This window comes from Serinus canaria, chromosome 3 (assembly GCF_022539315.1).
Source record: "Serinus canaria isolate serCan28SL12 chromosome 3, serCan2020, whole genome shotgun sequence".
NCBI lineage: Eukaryota > Metazoa > Chordata > Aves > Passeriformes > Fringillidae > Serinus > Serinus canaria.
This window is the reverse complement of record NC_066316.1, coordinates 76,759,117-76,771,199: the sequence shown is the minus strand read 5'-3', so window position 1 is coordinate 76,771,199 and position 12,083 is coordinate 76,759,117. Positions and strand designations below refer to the sequence as shown.

Sequence of the window (12,083 nt, the reverse complement as noted above, 5' to 3'; positions counted from 1 at the left end):
CTCCATCAGAATCTGGTTACACAAGAAACTGACAAATGCATCCAAGGTATTTCAGCACAACCAAAACCAATTACATTTATATATATATTTAGGGGTAAAAGATGCCCCCTGACAATGAGGGAGCTGGGATAAGTCTAGATTTTCTGAGTGGATTTTGTTAAAAACACACTCCATTTTAAAATAGAATAAGAAGAAACAAAGAACCATCACATCCTTAAAAAGAGTAACTTACTAGTATAAATATTGCAACAACAGAGAAACTAAACATGGAGGCTTCGTAAATGTGGGAATTTTCACTCTAACAGAAAAGGAACAGCTCTGCCTCATGTATAGCCTTTAAACCTTGTAACAACAGAGGCAACTTGAAAACAGATAGCAACACTAAATATTAATGCAGCAGATCAGGAGACACTGATTGGACTACCATTCAAAGTACAACACCTCGAAAAAAAATAATTAAAATTTTATATACAGTAACACCACGAAGGGCATGCTCTGCTTACATGAAAACAAAATAACCTCACAACCTACAAGTAACACTTTTAAACAAAAGGCACAATGTGCTAGAGGTTACTTCATTGCGTTTAACAAAGCGCAGAACCTTTACAAAATAGTAAACAGCTAAAAGGATTTGAAAACTATTACTTTTTTGAGAGAGACAAAACCAAAATAATTTAACAATCACTTTCTGATTTGCACTTTTTTCAGTATCACTTTCAGTACTGGAAGATGCGTGCTTCCTTCCAGGTAGTGACAGACACATCCTACAGTTGTCATTTATGTTTCAACTCCTATTTTCTGTTTATCTTCCTCTCCGCATCCTCTGACTCCCAGCTGAAACAGCAATACAGGTCAGCCAGCAGTCTTACTGTCCCTCTCCCCACCAGACTGGAAAAGAGGTAGAGAACAGCAGCTCAGCAAGATGAGGTAATGTGCCAAGTCTTCCTCCAGTGGACATAAATACATTGTATTTTCCAGATGCGCATCTCTGACATCGAGGCTGAGGATCGGCAATACTCTACCGTGAAATGCAAATCACTAAGAAGACAGGAGAGGGGAAGACTTTTACACTGCAAGAAGTGGTATAAGTAGATTTTCTTTGGAGGGTACAAGATCTTCCACTGCTGCATAGCAAATCACTAAATCTCCCATAAGTTTAAAAAAAAAAAAAATCTCAAAGTAATATTTTCCAACCTTTCACTAAGAGTAGGGGCGAAAACCACACGTTTTAAAGGTCTTCCACAGTTTTATTATTAGAAGTAGAAACCCTACTGATACTGATGAGTCATTTGTATTGGCAGAAACCAAGAACACCCATTTTCTTCATGTGTTATAAAGCTCTCAGTGTGGTTTTCTATTAATTACTGGTCAAAGTAGTTGACTAAAAACAAAACAAGTGAGATGAACTCACCTTGTTTTTAAACCCTGTTCTATAGCAGCTGATTTTCTTTATCACACTTTCAAAGACCGCTTATTTTTCAACCCATTCCACAAGACGAAGAAGAAAAATACACAAGAGACAACTACAAATCTAAACTCCCTCACAGTAAACACAGAACTGCAGATGGCTAATTCACTCCACTTCTGCAAAGGCTTTTGTGATCAGCTAAGAAAGAAAGAAGAAAGGAGGGAAGAAAAAAAACCCAAAAACCACAACAAGAAGATCAGTTAAAAATCATCAGTCAGCAGCAGCTATCATTTTAGAATCCTTATGAGTAATCAGAATAGAGTCTGTAAATAAAGAAGCAGTTGTACAAGAGCGTGAGCAGATGAAGGAATCCTTTCATGCTAGCAGCCAGTGATACTGCCACACAGAAGGTAAAAACGAGACTAAGAAATAGCAAAATTTTGAAAATTAAAGACAGCTAAGCCCAGGGGTTTTTTTAAGTTTAATCATAATTCCTTGCTGGCTTTAAAGATTTATGCCATGAAAAGGGGTGGAGGGTAGGAGACTCCACAGCACAGCTTGCATTAGGAAAGGGAAAACACAATTCATAGGCTAGACTTGCCATACCCAAATTTGAAACGATGCTCGGGGGGATTTTCGGGTAACACCCCAGGCACAAAAAAACCCAAAAAAAACAAAAACCCAAACAAACCCAAACCCTGTGTAAACAAAAAAAAAAAAAAAAAAAAAAAAAAAAAAACCAACCACCAACACCAACAAAAACACCAAAACCCCAGGGGTTTAGCTTGCAGACCAGCAGCATCAGACTGCACATGGAGCGCAACCTCTGCAGCGGCACAGTGAACTTCCACTTTACCCTCCGCACCTAGAGGAATGGCAGCCTGGCAAAATGACAGTGTGTTTTGATGTTGCTGGGGAAGAAAACCACAGCAAAGCAGTGACCGGAGAACCGAAAATAACCTTTGAACAGCGGCTCGGCACTGCCGGTCTCTGTGCCCGCGCCTCCTATTGTGGATAGTTTATAGCCAGGGTAGCTCCAAGCTGCACCAGACACGTGAGTCAGCAAGAGCGGCTCGTAGGAAACTGCTGACATGTTCAATTGCACTCGAACACACACCGAACACACCTACCCGCTAAATAAAAAACAGCCTGCATGCAAATCAGAGTGAAGGAACACCTCCACACCTACAGTTCCTGTTTTCCTAGTTCAGGTTTAAATTTTAAGGCGATCACTCAAGAAAGAAGAGAAGAAAAAAAAAGGAAAAAAAAAAGTCCTCAGTGAATGTCAGCTATAATAAGTAGCTGTGATTAAGTCTCAAGGGTCATTTTGTTTATTTAAGCTGCTTTTCCTCTTTTCAAAAAACAAAATTGCTGCTCCACAGCCCAGAAGCCCTGCGTGGTGACAGGCAGCAAAGAGTTCCTGTTTTTCTTAGTGGGGAGACTCCTTTTGAACCTGTGAGCCAAAACCCATCTACCTATCACAGCCCAGCTGATTTGTTTTCAACATTCAGGAGGAGAAAAGAAAAAAAAAAAAGCTTCAGGCTTCTGTTTCAACTCTTACTAGGGATAAACTGGAAATTCCCTTATTTTTTTGTTCCTAATAGCTTTTCAAACACCTTGTTCAGCTGAGATAGCAGAGACAGTTGTATACAAATGATTGGTCTCAGGAATAAATCTGGGAGGATCTGACCATTTTAGGTCACCTTTCAAACTAAAAAGAAGAAAAAGGCACAGCTCAGGTCCCCGTGTCCCTTGCCCCTGCAACCACCACCTGCACCACCCCCTCCTTCTCCATCTCCTTTGAGGCACTGAATCTGAAACGTCCTGGCTGGCTCTGGGGGCAGGTTTGCACCAGCAGGTGTAAACAGCAAAGGGAGAGCAGACACAGAAGTCAGCGAGGGCTGAGGGGTTACACACAGGAGCTGCAGTTCAGCCCCCACTGTATTAGGAGCTTTTACAGACAGACTTTTTCAAGCTAAACAGGGACACACGTATTGATCTGCTGAGATGCCAGTGCAGCACAGGTGGTGCTCTTCAGATTGTTGCTGCGGCTCCTTCTGCATGAAGATCAATACAATCGAGCAGAGGAGTCTTCTGAGCCCAATTTTTGACAGATCAAAGTTCTTCCACACATGTAAACTTTTAGCGTAAGGGCTTTCCTGAACTTACTCCCTTGTTCCTCTTCTTTTGACTGTTCTGAACATGTGGCTGCTCTTTGATCATTAGTTCTAGTAACTCAGAAGATGCAAGTCCATCACTGGTCATACAGGCAACTTTTGTATACACTCTGCTTGCCTGCTTTAAAATTGTAATTCATAGTCTAAGAGTGGCATGGTATGCAGTGCTCTTTTCAATCCACTACAAAGATGTTTCTGCCTATCTAAAAAGCAAGATGAGCACATTGCAACTCAGCTGGCTATATTCATACAGTCTACATCTTCTTGATGCAAGCTTCAAAAAAATGTGTAATATTCAGACAGCTGCCAAGGTTAGTCCCTTTTGGCTGAATTTAAAGGAATGATGACCATTTTTTTTGTAACAACCTGAATGAGTACTTTGAGCACTATTCCGGAAATCCTGCAGGAGTTACTGGGAGTAGAACTCTACTGCCCATTCATCTACGACAAAAAAATCATTTGGGCACCTGCTCAAATATCAGTAAAGAACTGTAGTATCAGAACAACGCTCTTTACACACTCTCTTAAAGCGTTCTGTAGTCTGCAGGAACACTGAAAGCAGCAGGAGTAACTCAGAGAAAGCATGAAGTTTAAACCTGAATTTTCTTCAGCACATCAAGGGAATGATGAGTGTATTTTCCCCAACAGCTCAACTCAGAAAACCCTTATATACAAGCATCACACCCAAAATGAACTGAGCTGGAAATTCAGACCCAGAGGTGAAAGAAGCATGCATGCCTTCAAATTTAAGTCAGACCTGCTCAACACTGCAGGTACATTCTTAGTGTAAACTAAGAAACCATTCACAAAGTATTCCTTTGAGTAAAAAGGCATACACATTTTGATCTGAATATATAAACCATGTTCATACCACCTAGATTAAAACCACAAGAGACACTGTTCATGTCACACAATAAATACTATTCAATTTTACCAAGTTTATTACATAAAAACGCCATTACTACTGAAAATATTACTTCACATTTATTAATGTTACACATCTCATTTTACAGCTTAGTGCCATAAACCTCTCTTTGCTATGGTCTGAGAAGTCTCTTTATCTGTGCATATGTGAAGCCCTACCCAAAAAGAATGTCACAGGCACACAATAACAAAACTTCTATTTATATTCTTAAAAAAAAAAACCCACTTTTTTTTTTTTTTTTTTTTTTTTTACACTACACCTTTAGAGAAAACCTGAAAGAAAATAACTGGCAATCACACTGCAGCCTCATTAAGAAAAAAATGGCACTTCAGACTGAAAAAACAAGCAACAAAAGTTTTAAAATAAGCAAAGGGAAGCAACTTCTGTCACATATTCCACACAACACATCATCTACACAGGGTTTTATTTTCAGCTCTCTTTGTCTTTTACAGTGCACTTGCAGAAAGAGATGTGTAAGATTGCTATATATTATGGAGACTTTATTATTTCAATGAGTATCTGAAGATTTCTCCAATGTCAAAGATTTACCAAAATCTCCTCACAAACTCAGGTTTTATTCCTAACTTCCCTTCCTGCCCAACACAAAAGAGCAAACAGCCAATGTTTTCTTGCTGTAAAATGAATGACTGAAAGCCAAGAAGGAAAGAGAGGAAGGCATCCCACCTACATCACCAGAGTAATCTGCCAGCATGCACATTACCACCAACAGATGTTCCAGATGTGCCTCTGGGTCAGAAAAAGACTAGGAGTACCTGTCCTAAAACTGTTTCCCAGAGTGAGATACCTGAGCATAAACAATTGCTGTTGATTAACAGATCTGTCAGCATGTGCATTAGTCATCTATTCACTGCGTGCATCTTCCCCATCTACTCTCCACAATGGCAAAAGTTTAAAAAAATTTTAGCTGTTCAACCTCAAGTCTCACAGCAGAGTTGCCCAGCATTACCCAGAAACACACACTCTGCTCCTCTGGAGCATTTCTGCAAAAGATCCCTAAATGTCTTGAAAACCACCCTATCTCCAAAATCACCAGGGACCTTTCTTGCCCACTTGGCAGCTGTGTACTGGCGTACATCTGTTTGAGTGGCTCGCCCGGCGTTACAGAGGAAACTAACAAGACAACTAGACCTATGATCCTGATTTTTCAGTTCTCTACTTTTCCAATTAGTCACGGCTTCCTTCCATTCCTTGTAGAGCACCTTCAGAGCAGCCTTTGAAGCTGAAGGGTCAAATGTGAAAAGCAATGCTGAAAACTCAGGTTCAGTACACGGCAGGGAAGTACAACGCCGATCCATTTTGCTGCACAGCTGCCCAGATCCCAGTGACAGGGGCCAGGCGTGTGGACACAAAAGGCAACAAGGCTTTTAAAAGAGCAAGCCCACATGTGAGGTGGAATTTTATTTCTATTTGTCAGAGGTAAAGCTCCTAGAACGGTGGTTTAAAGCTCCTGTCTATGGGGCTGTTGTAGCAAAAGCCTAACACACCACTTTATCGTTTTATTCTACCCATCTCATCTCAGCAATTATCTCAAATTTCAGTATTTACATACCTGAAAAAAGTCAATTTACCCAAGCATTACCACCCTCCCCAAACTGCAGAGCATTCCACCAGCTACAGCAGAATCTCAGACAATTCCCAGCTCAAAAAAAAAAAAAAAAGAAAAACAAAAACCCAACTTGTTTTCAGCTCTAAGCTCAGAAAAAAAAAAAAATAAAATATGCACAAGTTTAGCGACAGTTCCAAAGTCTCTGAAAACGGGCTTTCATCACGAAAACACTGACACGGCTTCAACGAGAGCAAACAGGCACGCTGTAATTTCCCAGTCCTTCCAACATCTTAAGGAGTATTTCAAACCAGATGTCGTCCCTGTCTCACGTTTATCAGTAAAGACTGAAACCCGGGGTTTACTCCGGAGCTTCAATAACAAGGGCACAATGATCTCACGGCAACTGAAGCGATTTAAGCAAGACACCCGCTGCATGACCAAAATAGCCCGCTCCACAAAAGGAGAGGCACGGTTTCACACTTAGCCTCTTTCATGACAGCCAGCGTCCCCGCGGCGCGCTGCCGTGCCCGCACGCCGCGCCTTAGCGATCCTCGGAACTGTTACCGGAGTTCGCATCGCTCCCCGAACCCGCGGCACCGGGGGTGGCGGGGGGCGCGGCGGGACGCGCTGCCCGCCTGCCCCGGGAGGCTGCAGGTGGCCGCGGCGGCGGGGCCGGCGCTCGGCGGAGGGGCTGCCCGGGGCTCCCTCCCGGGCGCGGCAGCGCGGAGGGGAGCGGGAGAGCGCGCACGGACGGACACGCGCGCCTGGACGGACCCACGCGCGCCCGGGCGCCCGCCGCGCACTCCCCGTTACGCAACGCGCGTATTTCCCACTTTAAGGAATAAGCGTTGAGCGCGCCTGCACAGCCCGCGGAGCTCCGGGGGCGGGGGTGCAGCCCCCCGCCTGACCCCGCGCAACAGCTGCTGTGCTTGGGAGGAGGAGGAGAAGGAGGGGAGAAGCCACGCTGCCCCCCCGCACGGCCGGCCTCCCCCCAAACTTCGCCCCCCTCCCGCCCGTTCCCCTTTCCCGGCGGGGCTGCCGAGCCGCGGAACAGGCGCACTCACCTCGCCTCCGCGCAACTTTCGGGGGTCGCCCCTCTCGCTGCAGCCTGGGCGGGAGGTGGGGGATGCAGTGGGGCGGGGTGGAGTGGGCCCGGGGGTGGGGGGGCTGTTACGGCTGAGGAGGTTTGGGGAAGGGGGAGGTTGCTCTTGTTGTTGCTGCTGCTGTTGTTTCGGAAATTCTTATTAGTATTTCTCTGCGGTCAGAAACCTGCACCCTCCCCCCCCCAAATGAAAAAAAAAAACCCCGACCCAGACGATCATCACATGGCGATTGCTTTGAACCAGCTGTTTCCAGAGCCAAAGTCTTGCGGAGAAAAATAAAGGGGGAAGGGAGGGAAGGGGGGGAGGGCTGGCAGGGGGGCCGGAGGAGGAGAGAAAGCCGCAGCGGAGGGAGGGCGGGTGGAGAGAGGGCGGGCGGCGGCGGGGGGGGGGGGGGGGGAGGGGGAGCAGCACCGCGGCGGCTGTGTCGCTGCCGGAGCGGCACCCGGGGCCGGCGGCGGTGGCAGCCCGGCCGGTGGAGGCGGAGGAGAGAAGGCGGCGCTGCTGTGCTGCTGCTGCCGCGGCCGCTGCTGCTGCCCGGCTCTGCCGCCCGCCGCCGCCTCCCGCGCCCCGGCCCAGCGCCGCCCCCGCCCCTCAATCGCTACATTGTTGACATTCGCAGGCTGACGTCATCCTCCCCGCCCCGCCGCGCGCTCCATTCACAACAACGCTACGCCAACGGCGCAGCGCCCGCCGTCGCGCCTACGCCCGCCGCGGCCCCTACGCACGGGAAGCGGCGTACAGCCGTTCCGAGAATAGCCGCGGCGCCGCCGGCGCTCCGTCCGCCCCGCCCCTCCGCAAGGGGCCAGCGCATGCGCAGCACGGGCTCCCTCCCTCCCGCGGCAATGTGTGTGTGTGTGTGTGTGTGTGTGTGTGTGTGTGTGTGTATGTGTATGTGTGCGCGCGCGAGAGGGGGTGCGTGCGTGCGTGCGCGCGTGCCGCCAGACCCTGCGCCGGGGCTCGCGCCGGCGGCCGCGGGGGTCTCTGGGAGCCGTAGTCCGCTGCGAGGGGCCGCCATGGTGGCGGGGGCGGCCTGAGGGGCCCCGCTACGACGGCTGTGGCGGTGGGGAGGCACTGGGCAGGGTGCGCCGGGCAGGGTAAAGAACACCCACCCTGGTCAGCCCTGGCTGCCAGCGGGGCCGCCTCGGTGTTGATGCCTGCGTTATTGTGCGCGCTCCGCCCCCTGAGAGAAACCTCATCCTAGTTATAGTGCCGACCGCAAGAGCCCAGCAGTCATGAGTCAGCCGTGCCGAGCGTCGCACGGGGAGGTGAGCGCTCCCGGGACTGAAAACAAAAACAAAAGCCCGACAAGTGCTCCCGACGCGGCAGCGCTGGTTGTTCTTCGGCTCCTCTCGTGTGTGTGTGTGTGTGTTTGTTTGTGTGTGTGTGTGTGTGTTTGTTTATGTGTGTGTTTGTGTGTGAGCCCCTTTTCCCACCCCGAGGCTTGGCGCCATGGTTCCTTTTGCCAAGTGGAAAGCTGTGATTCCTGCAAATTATCCTGGTGCCGGCAGCCAGTGCTTCTGAGCGAGACCCCAAATGTCAATGGACATGAAATGCGGTTGGGAGAACCAGTAGATGAATAAGCTGCATTCTGCAAGCCCGAGTTACTCAGCCGGCCTCGGACGGAAAAACATAAAGATGAAAGACAGCTGATAAAAAGGAAAGTTGGAGAATAAATGATTCACAATAGGGGCCGTGAGTGAGATTATCTCTGGAGACATCTCTAATTAAAGGGCGTTGGATAACTAGAGGGTTACATTTTCCTGGGTCAGTGATCTTGAAAAAGAAATTGCAGTTGCAGTAAATGTCAATAAAAAATGATGGTGACCTACTGCTAACAAAAGCACGTTTAGTAATTAACATGTGCATGTTTGTTATTTTTTCTACGTTTGTCAGTTTTCATTGTACATTTTCATCCTGTTTCCCCCTTTTACTACAGCTAGATGATATACTGCATTTTCTGTATCTTTTAGAGACGAGGAATTCCTGTGAAGTTTTCTCAATGATGTCTTCTGAAATTGCATCAGCTACCTGCATTTTTGAAGTCTGCTAAACTACAGAAAACTATGTTGTAAACCTAGATTCAACTCTTTGTATGTCAGGGGAAGCATATAGTCACTTTTCAAAAATGTGATTCTCCCCAGTTTTTCAGTATTGCAGTATTGTCTACTTGTGTATAGTGAAAGCCTTTAGTTCCTTACAGCCCCTACTTTTCCTAGCTACATGTAGCTGCAGAGTAGCACCCCACTGGAGATTTTGACTCATAAACTTCACTTTCCCTTTCCAAGTAACGTTCATATGAAGCCTTGCTCACCAGTGCCATTTAGGTTCCGCAGACATATATGGTGTTAACCGCACGTAAAGTCCCACAGGGTGTAAGGAGACTCATGATGTTTATACACTAGCAGGGCTGAGTCTTCGTGTTGCCTTGTTTTTCTCTGAGACACAAAAATAATTTTGTATTGGCATGAGAGATAAAAATACTATAATGAGAAGGACAGAGAGATAAAAATAAGCCATGCAACGTTTGTAATGCTTTAGTTAGCATGCTACGTGCCTGTTATGCCCCTGCATTCAGAGTGCACCTATTCTGTTATTTACAGCACACTACAGGAGATACGGCTCCAGGTAGCCAAAGCCTTCCAAACTGGAAACAAAGCATACCGTGTATGCTCTGCCCATAGCACAATAATTGCCATTTATCTTACTGGCTGATGTTTTAGAATGAATGCTACCATTTACCTAAAAGGAGGAGTAATGTGAGAATGTCCCTTTTGGGTTTTATTATTCAATCTATGCTGTGATAAAATTTGCAGTGGCTTCAGTGTGAATCAGGTCATGCTTGTGCAGGACAGAGATATCAGCACAGAGTGAAAAAAGGTACAGCAAAGCAGGGGCTCTGTACAGAAGCTTTCTGAAAACTCACCAAGTAGGTCTATGCAGCTTTTGATACCCAAATGCTATTAATCATTTTGTGATCAACTCATAATTCGAGGCAGAGTTCCCATTCCCATAAGTCTCTCAGATCATGATTTTGTTATGGCTGTTGTATCTCCATGTAACAGTAGAAAACTGAGGAAAAGCTGACAGTTGTTTTCCAAATACAGAAGGAATATTATACTAACCAAAAGGAATATTATGCTAACCAAATGAAGCCTACAGTTTAAAAATGCTATTTTTATATCACATGTTTTACATTTTATTGCCTTGGCTTCCCAATTCATTCCCAAACTGCTTATATTCCAGCAACAAATCTGGTCTGATACTGTTTCCATTGCAATCAACTATCTTCATGCCTAAATTTTTGTGTATGTACTGTTTCTGGACCATTTTTCTTGCAGTGCAGCCAAACATATATTCCAGACAAATATGAGTTATTTGAAGAGGCATCATGTATGGTGTCTCAAAACAATACCCAATTGGTCAAGCAATATCAATGAAATAAGGTAAGAATAAAAGTGAAGAGGCATAATTTAGAAGTTGACCCAAAAATACTTTAAGGGATAACCTGCTGTGAATGCTGCAACTCATCCTCCAGAAAAGGCTGCATCCACACATTCAACAACATGTGTTGGCTCAGAGCTATGGACAAATTTCCTGGTTGCATGTTACCTTTACTAACATATTAATTAGGTGGTTTTTCCACACTGCCATGACTTCATCTCTTTGAGGAGGACTGCCTGGTTGAGCTTATGGCACTTGACCTACTTTTCAGTGGTTCCTTTTTGGATAACACAACATTTTCCCGAGTAGCTGAATTATGAATATATATTTCAATCATATTTCATATGTAAATTTAAAAGATTTTAAAGTGAATCCAATATTGTAAAACATGTCCCAACATCCCTTTCTGAGATCTCATTTGCATATCAATCTTGTAACTTGAATAGTCTTAATAGTGCCACTTGTTGGAGAGCTCTGTGTATTGCAAGGTATTTCAGTCACGTATTTATAAAAACAAATGGCTTTTTCCTAGTGAGAGGCAATTCCTAATTTAAAGTGCTATGGAAAGGCAAGTACTGCAGTCTTGGCTTCAACCACGCTGACTCAAAGACTATGAATGAGCAACATGTTAGTGGATCTTGTGCAATTTGATCTTTACAATGGTAATGAAGGAGTGAAAAGGGAAAAATAAGGACAAATTTTGCAAGTTTTAATTCAGGAACTTGTAATTTCCTTCTGAAGCACATATTGCCCTGCAGCATTTGGGTTGAAAAATACCAGTTTTTCTGGGTAAGCCCTGGTCCTGTGCTGAGATCTAAGTCATTATTGGTAATTATGCACATATTCTCCTGGGTTATGCAGGTAGACTCGATGACATTGCATCATTTTCTTCGCAGCGATTAAGAAATTCACAGTTGATTATTGATTATACTATGGGCGCAGCATGTCTTTTCACAAGCAGGTCCTAACACACCCCAGGTGCATTACGTTTCCTGGAGCACTGACAGTACTAACAGCACGCCCTGAGTCAGTGGCAGTGACAGCTACGAAGGAGACATTGTCATGGTGTGCCATATCAAAGATCCACGCTGTAGCGTCTCCGGAGCGTGGCTTGACATCACATCAAAAGCTCCACAAAGGAGCATTTGTCATGCACAGAGCTTCAGATCCCTGGCATGGTATTTTGAGGATCTGGGGAGATGTAATATTGGAAATATATTGAAGTACCAACGTTGTTGCTGGGACTAAAGTTACAGTGTCAGGAGGCAAGGTAGGAAAACACAGCAGGCACTGACCTTTAAAAATATTGATGCAGGTAATATAATGAAAAGGGAATATAAGGAACTCTTTGTATGTCAAGAAACAGAGGGCCAGGAATCATTAAGGTTTACACATTATTTCCAAAAAGTATTTTGTGGTCACTAAGAGGATTAGCTGTTTTTTCAATTAAAAAAAAAAAAAA

The 12,083-nt window shown here is 45.3% G+C and overlaps 1 protein-coding gene across 6 annotated transcripts in view; it reads right to left on the bottom strand.

The window, feature by feature from the left end:
• Positions 1 to 7,490, bottom strand: part of BACH2 (BTB domain and CNC homolog 2) — a 180,894-nt gene extending 173,404 nt beyond the window's left edge. For all 6 annotated transcript variants that reach the window (XM_030235916.2, XM_050972024.1, XM_050972025.1 and 3 more), the window contains exon 1: positions 7,142 to 7,490. The gene's annotated coding sequence lies outside the window, so the exon portion shown is untranslated. The remainder of the gene's footprint in view (positions 1 to 7,141) is intronic.
• Positions 7,491 to 12,083: the final 4,593 nt, after the last annotated feature.